This window comes from Sciurus vulgaris, assembly GCF_902686455.1.
Source record: "Sciurus vulgaris genome assembly, chromosome: 16".
Classification (NCBI taxonomy): Eukaryota; Metazoa; Chordata; class Mammalia; order Rodentia; family Sciuridae; genus Sciurus; species Sciurus vulgaris.
This window is the reverse complement of record NC_136477.1, coordinates 6,365,470-6,373,793: the sequence shown is the minus strand read 5'-3', so window position 1 is coordinate 6,373,793 and position 8,324 is coordinate 6,365,470.

Below are 8,324 nucleotides of genomic sequence, written 5' to 3'. Positions count from 1 at the left end.
AAAAAATCTTAAAAATCTGGCCTAGTATCCCAAGAAAGTTTCATCTATTAAAAAAAAAAAAGAAGACAATGACGATGACGACCCAGGTCTGGGGATGTGGCTCGGGGCTTACCTAGCATGCCGAGGCCCTGGGTTCCTTCCCCAGTGCCACATGCACCAAAAAGCAGAATATGGTCATGCACCACATAGTAATGTTTTAGGCAGTGACAGACAGATACATGCCTGTTCCCATGAGATTATAATAGGAGAATTCTTCTCTCCTGTGGTGTCCTAGTCATTGTATCAGGGCAACACACTCCCCGTGTTTGTGGTGATGCTGGTACACACCCTCCCACTGCTGCCAGCTGTACAGACAGAACTACAGAACACACCCTTGTGTGCAGTGCTTGATAAGGTAGGGAATAGCTAGCATCGAGCAGCGAAACGCACGGCAAGGTCACATGGCAGTGGTCAGGGTCACAGGATCAATGGGCCTGACTCTTGACAGGGGCCACTGATGTTGATGTGAAGCTAGGCATTATGATCATAGGGAGCACCGCCGTGCCCGGCTTTGCCAAGACTTGATTGAATCAAGAGGCCACGTGGAGAGACCGTCTAAGCCTGTGCCCGTGTACTCCATGACACTCACGCACAATGATAAAATCACCCAGCAATGCTCTTCTTAGCTCGGTGCCCCTTGGTTAAGTCGTGCGTGACTGTACCTTGAGTTTTACTCGGCGAATATTAGCACCTAAGAAATAACTTTCCATAAGGTATCGTCCTAAGAACAACTGTCCGCGAACTTAAGGAACTTTAGACAGACGGACGCCCTTGCCGTCTGGACTCTGTACTCACCACCAAAGGCCGGCTGGGAACTGAGGTTGCCGCAGGCTCCCCAATGGCTGCAGAGTTCATCCTGTTGGCTCCACTCCCGAGACCCAGACAGGCTGTGGCTTGCTGGGAAATGAAGTGACTTCCTCATGTGAGTCCCCTTTATAGAGGAAGAGTGGATCAGTGAGGCAGTCATAATCCCATCGACGGGGAGGAAGGGCGGGATTACCCAGTCAGTGAGGTCCCAGCGGCATCCTTTCTGGTTCCTTGGGATTGGAGCTATTCTTAAATTCTTATCAGAAACCAAAAATGTGGAGTTACTGACACTGTCAGATACTGTTGGTAAATGAAAATTTTAAAAACATATTTATGCAGTGAGAAAGTAGTGTGCAGTTAATGTCAGCATTTTATGTTATTGGAATTGTTATGTTTTTAATTGAAAACAAATTGTATTCGTGAGGTATAGTGTGATGTTTTGCTTTATATATACATATTCAACTGAGCTAACTGGCATGTCTATTACCTCACCAACTTATCGGTAATATCAGCATTTTAAGTATGTTTTCGTTTTCTACTATGTCAACATTTTTAATACATTTTATAAAAATAGAAAGTTTCGGCCGGGCACAGTGGCACACACCTGTAATCCCAGCAGCTCAGGAGGCTGAGGCAGGAGGATCACAAGTTCAAAGCCAGCACCAGCAACAGTAAGGCACTAAGCAACTCAGTGAGACCCTGTCTCTAAAAAAATACAAAATAGGGCTGGGGATGTGGCTCAGTGGTCGAGTGACCCTGGGTTCAATCCCCAGTACCCAAAAAAAGAAAAAGAGTTTTTATATACATAAATTTCCATACAACACTAGTTCATATAATAAAATGCCATTTAAATATTCACCATCAATAAAAGATCCAAAATACTCATTAACAACTCTATAGAACATGCTTCACAGTTATCACAATACTACTTCACACATTAGCATTTCCTGTCATTGCTGGTAACCTGGAGATTATTTCAAACATCCCGTTCTTTCTCTATCCTTTGATCTAAGCAACTAATGTTCCCTTAGGCTCTTTACTTGACTGACAGAACTAAATATTTGGATTCCATTGTTCTCTCTATAAACTCGCTGCAGTCACATACAAACCTGCGTATGTTCACTCCTGATCACATTGCAAATGCCTTATATGCTCTTTGTGGGGGAAACCCTGGGGCGCTTAACCACTGAGCCACCTCCCCAGCCCTTTTTAGTTTTCATTTTGAGATAGGGTCTCGCCAAATTGCTAAGACTGACTTTAAACTCGGGATCCTCCTGCCTAGGCCTCCGCAGCTGCTGGGATCAGAGGCGTGGCCACCCCGCCCGGCTTTACATACTCCTAATGCAAAAGCTCTCACCACCTCCCCTCCCCAATACTCCTACCGTGGGACACTTCATTCTATGCTTATCCTTGGCTTTTGTATTACTGCTGTGGGACATTTTAACTCTACTCTATATTTTAATTTCCCTGAGATTTTTCTCAGGGAACAGTGTTCATTTGTAATTATCTATATATTCTCCTTTCTGTTCCTCTTCATTCTTTCCAGTTTTTAACTGAAAATATTTCTCTTTGAACTGAAGAACTCACTCTAGATTTTTATTGGTGGGATCCGTTGTGACTCACTCAGGCACACAACCTGGTTGGTCAGTTTCACTTCCCGTCCCTCCCCCATCCTCTCTGGATTTGGGTGTGCTTTGTTTGAACTGAACCCAGAGCCTCATGCATGCTGGGAAAGACCTCCACCATGAGCTGCTCCCCAGTCCCATGGGCCGGGCTGTCAGTGCCTTGACCAGACAAACCCCATTTACCCCAGGCTCCCTTTCATGTGGGAAGTGCTTCCCCCACAAGAAGACCCCACCTCTACCATCCTGCTCCTTCCTAGCAGACTCTGCTTAGAAACACTCAGACTTGGAAAGTGTTTCTATTCTTCTTACTCAATTTATTATTAAAATTCATCTCTTTAGAGTTTCCACTTTTCTTGGGCAATGTACCCTGCATGTCCTGGGTCATTCTGACCCACTTCCTACATTGCTATGGTTTTGACTTACCGGTGGCTTGCACTTTGGGGCTATAAAGAATGCACCCTACCTTCTGCAAGGGGTCGAGGTGTGCAGAGGCAACTTGGTGGCTGCCCCTTGACCCTCCAGTGAATAAAAGTTCCATGACTTGCTTCAAGACTGACCCAGTGATTTATTTCTAACATGCCACAGCAGTCTCAGTCTTTTTTCTAATCAAGCCTACTCACAAAAAAATTATTCTGGTTAACGTTTTCTTAAGGTGTCTGTATTTGGGGGCAATAGTCCTGCTCAGTATAGATTTATGGTCTGACAAGAGATTTCTTTTAGCACTTTAAAAATGATTCTGCAGTCAGTCATGGCACATGCCTATAATCCCAGCAATTTGGGAGGCTGGGGCAGGAGAATCTCAACAATTTAGCAAGACCTCATCTCAAAATACAAAGGGCCGGGAGGTGCAGCATCCTGGCTTAAATCCCCAGGACTGCCCGCGCGCGCGCTCGTGCACACACACACACACACACACACACACACACACACACACATACACACGGTGCTCCACTGTTGTTTTCTATTTTATTTATGTCAAGATGCCAGCTCAGTCTTTCCCTTGCTAATTTGGCCTACACATTCTCTAAAATCTCTCTCATTCTCTGGTTCATAGACCACAATGGAATCCATTATTGCTTCCTCTGTGTTTACTTGCTTAAGGAACATGGAATAATTGACTCTGTGGGTTGATGTCTTTCTTCCATTTGCAGCATGCGAGTGTACTTTCACTTCCGACATCCATTCTCCCCCTCAAGTTCTCTCTACTCCCTTTTAATCACACCCCACAGAGTTACCAGTCACTCTGTCCTGAATTTCTCCAGGGTCATTCACTTTAGCATATTTATTTTTACCCTGCCTTCCAATTTAGTACTCCGGCCTCATGCTGGGTTCAACCTTTCAAAAATTCAGTGAGATGCTATTATACACACATTGATCATTTTAGTCAGCTATTTTGCTGCTGGGACCATAAGGATCTGACCAGCACAATTACAGAAGAGGAAGTTTATTTGAGGACTCCTGGTTTCAGAGGTCCTAGTCCATAGAAGGCTGGCTCCATTCCTCAGGGCTCGAGGTGAGGCTGAACACCATGGCAGAAGAGTGTGGCAGAGGGAAGCAGCTCACATCATCAGGAAGCAAAGAGACTCCACTCTCCAGATACAAATATATACCCCAAAGCCTCATCCCAATTCCCACCTGCTCCAGCCACACCTACCACTTCAGATAACACTCAGTTGATCCCTATTGGGGTATTAAATCACTGATTGGATGAAGACTCTCACAACCCAATCTTTTCTCCTCTGAAACCTTCTTGCACCGTCTCACACGGGAGCTTTTGGGGGACCCCTCACAGCGAAATCATAATACCAGTTTTGCTGAAATAAAAAAAAAAAATCAGCAATCCCAAATGCTGAGAAGGATCTAGAATAATCAGATCATTCCTTTAAAGCTAGCGGAGTTTAAAGTCTTGTAACCACCTTGAAAACCATTTGACGGTGTCTGTTAAAGTTGTACACACATCCTCCAAGCTCCCCTGCCCAGAATCACCCCAGCACTGTGTGCTGGCTCTAGCTCAGACACAGCATCTGAAGTCAGAGCAACTCTGGGGTGTAAGTGAGATCATGCTGATCAGAAAGAGAATGGATAAACACTGTGGCCTCTGCAACAGAAAGAAGCCACACAGCAGGGAGAACGTACGAAGAGCACCTGGGGCCACACTAGGAGGAACCTCAGAACCCTGGTGGCCGTTCTCACCCTGGGGTCCCTCCACGTGGCGCTCACAGAATGGCCAGGCTAACCGGCCGGGTACTACAAGGTCGGGTTCTGGGAAAATACCTCCGTGGTCAACCCGACGTTCTGTTCATGAACTTGGGCTAGGACACAGGAGAGCGTGCAGTCTGTGGAAGTTTATGGAGGGCTACATGTCCGATGTTCTTTTTCACTTCTCTACAAGTTATATTTCAGTAATGATTTGGGGGAAAAGACAGGTAGAAATCCATAATCTGATGACATCATTCGGCAATCACTGCTGTTAGGGAACAGACCGGGTGGGGGCGGGACACGGCCTTGGTTAAGACACGCCATACAAGCACTTTAAAGCGGAATGAGGACAGAAAGGTTTTAGATTTCTACATATACAGAAATTTCATTTTCAGAAGTGGGAAGAGTCAGTGAAAAGGAAATTTACATTTGATTACACATACTTGTCTTTCTGGGCTCTTATGGAACACTCATACACATGAAATTAGAGGACAAATGTAACAAAAATCACAGGCATTGACTCACACACTCACATCTCCAGTGATTCTACTCTGCGCATGGCTCAGTAGAGCTTTTCCCGACTGGTGGGGGAACCCAGGACCTCAGTGCATGCTGGGCAAGGGCTCTACCCCTGAGCTACAGCCAGCCAGTGCCCAGAGCATTTTTTAAAGCTGCTAAATAATATTTTGTAGGAGGCCATAGATTTAGACTGGGTACCAAAGGGACACGAAGTGTAGCCATGGTACCTGAGCTGTGGCTGTCCAGAAGTCCTGGCCGCCCACCAGTGAAGACCTGAAGAGCCTGCTGAGCTGTGGCCGCAGCGGACTGACTGCCTGCAGCCCCTCAGCATTTTTCACACCTCACTTCTTCTACAGACATGCGGTTAGACCGCACTGTTGGTTGGAGCTCCAGAACCCGCTCTTTCTGGAAGCTGCCCCAGGCTCCAATCTGTCTTGTTTGGCTTTGCTTAAATAATCTCTTCTAGATTTAACTGGTCTAAGAGATTTTTGTTGGGGGAGGTACTGGGGATTGAATCACTAGGCAAACACTCTACCACTGAGCTACATCCCCAGTCGTTTTTTGTTTTATGTTTTGTTTGTTTGTTTTTTAATTTTTGAGGTAGGATCTCACTGTTGCCCAGACTGGCCTACAACTTGGGATCCTCGTTCCTCAGCCTCCCGAGTAGTTGGGATTACAGGTGTGTGCCACCACACCCAACCATGAATTTTCCTTTTAAGAAAGCCTGTGTTTATAGTGGAATATTACTCAGCCTTAAAGAAGAATGAAATTATGGCATTTACAGGTAAATAGATGGAACTAGAGAATATCACACTAAGTGAAATAAGCCAATCCCAAAAAACCAAAGGCCAAATGTTTTCTCTGATAAGTGGATGCTGATCCATTGTTGAGGGAGCAGGGGAATGGGGGAAAATGAAGGAGCTTTGTATTGTGCAGAGAGAAGTAAGGGGAGGCGTGGAGCAGGGGGATGGGAAGGATGGTAGAATGAGGCAGACACTACTACCCTGTATACATGTACGTTTACACTACTGCTGTGACCCAGCACCATGAACAGCCAGAGGAATGAGAAGTTGTGCTCTATTTGTGTACAATGTGTCAAAACGCATTCTGCTATCGTGTAGAACTAATTCAAATAAAAATCACAACTAAAAGATAGCCTGGGTTTAATTTTTTTCACTTCCATAGGCTCCCTTATATTTTCTCAGTGACGTTTTAAGTTTGCACACATTTTGATAGTTTGATGTCATTGAATTGAGATTTGAAATACACATAGAAATCTATAAATGTGCTGAGCCCTTCCTATCTGGAATCCGTGGATTCCATCAATCTTGGATGGAAAATGTTCAGGGAAAAAAAAAAAAAACGCATCTGTACTGAAGATGCCTAGAACTTTTTTCTTCAACTGAGTCATTTAGGGAATAAGGACAACAACCAGGTCCCCGGGGTTTACAGTGTATCGGGTATGATAAGTCATCCCTGTGGGAGATGCGTGAGTTACGTGACAATACTACACCATCTCGAACGCGGGGCTGAGCATGGTGGACTTGGTTATCCATGGGGCCTAGGCGCTGTCGCTTTACCCGTGCAGGCAACCGTGAGCTCCATGCTAGGACTGTGGCAGCATCCAAACCAACCGAAACCTCCCTGCGCATCACATCCACCTCGAGCACACCTTTCTCCAACGCCTGCCAACAGCTCTCCACCGCCAGCCATCCTCACCACCCTCCGCCAGGCAAAAGCATTTCCTTAAAGATATCGACACCAGTGCTGAAGCTAGGGCTAGTCCCTTCTCGACCTCACGTCTGCCGGCTAATGCTTCAGAGCCAAGGGGGGAACATGGAACTTTTGTCCCTTACCTGCATGAGCCCGGTTAGCATTTACACAGCACACAGCCAAGGGTTAGAAAGCGTCATGAGGCAACCCCAGGGCAGAGGGGAGGAGGCTGTGCCTAAAACCAGGGAGGACGAGGGGCAAGAGAAGCCCTCTTCGCGGGCCTGGCTGCTGAAGGGGAGGCCCGGTGGGAGGCTGCCCCACAGAGACCCCAACAGGATGCTGAGACAGGGAAGGATGGAGCAATGCCTGACCCGCTTCCGATGACCCAGGGACTTGCAATGTGTCAGCAAGGTTCGGAGGCCAGCCAGGGACAGGTGGCGACATCCCCACAAGTCCACTTACCCAGGGCGTTTACTCAGGACGAGCTCGGCTATTCACGGGCAAGAAGGTCTCCGGCACCCGCCTCCACATAGGGGCTGCCCGGGCTCTAAGCCTGTTCCCAGCTCCGCTCCCCTCCAGGAACCGCCGGATGCCTGCGTGTGGATCTCCTCATCCTCCAGCAGATTCAGGTGAAACCCGGGAATCTAGATTCATCACCTGACACCATTTAACTTAAGCTGGGTTTACGTGTTCTCTACCAGGTGACGTCAATGGCTCTCCACCTGATCAGAATCACCCAGAGAGAGTTTCAAAGCTACCCACCCCCAGAAACCCTGGTCAGGTACAGCTTGTGTTACCAAATCCCAGTCCAGAAGTTTACCCAGTGGAAAAAGCAACATCCAAGAGACAAGTGCTGGGAGGAAAGAACAGTTTCATTCTGGAGCTTCAGAGTGGAGACGTGGAAACACATGATCCCAAGCAACTTCTCTACTCCAGGGTCTGCGGGCTGGCAGACGCGGGCAGGCACTCGGTGCCACCCAGACCCCTTCCCTGGCCTGTGTTTTCAGTGGCAGCAGCTGGTAGGGACTAGGCCAGTCTAGCCAAGTTAGCGTGTATTATAATTTTGGACCAAACATGTCCCAAGTGATCAGCATGTCTACAAGCAGAGCTGGTGACAAATCCCTCCTCCAGCTGGAGTGGAGGCTGTGGTCTTGGACCTTGACTGCCATGAAGGACACCCGGAGAGTCCCCCCCCCCCCACCCGGGCATATGCCAAAGTGCTTCGGAGTGACTGAGGGAGGGGCTACCATAGCAGAATTTCTTTTTTTTTTTTTTTTTTTTTTTTCTTTTTTTGCAGTGCTGGGGATTTGAACCCAGGGCCTTGTGCTTGCAAGGCAAGCACTCTACCAATTGCGCTATATCCCCAGCCCCCATAGCAGAATTTCTTTACGGGTTTTCTTTTTGTTTGTTTGTTTCTCTTTT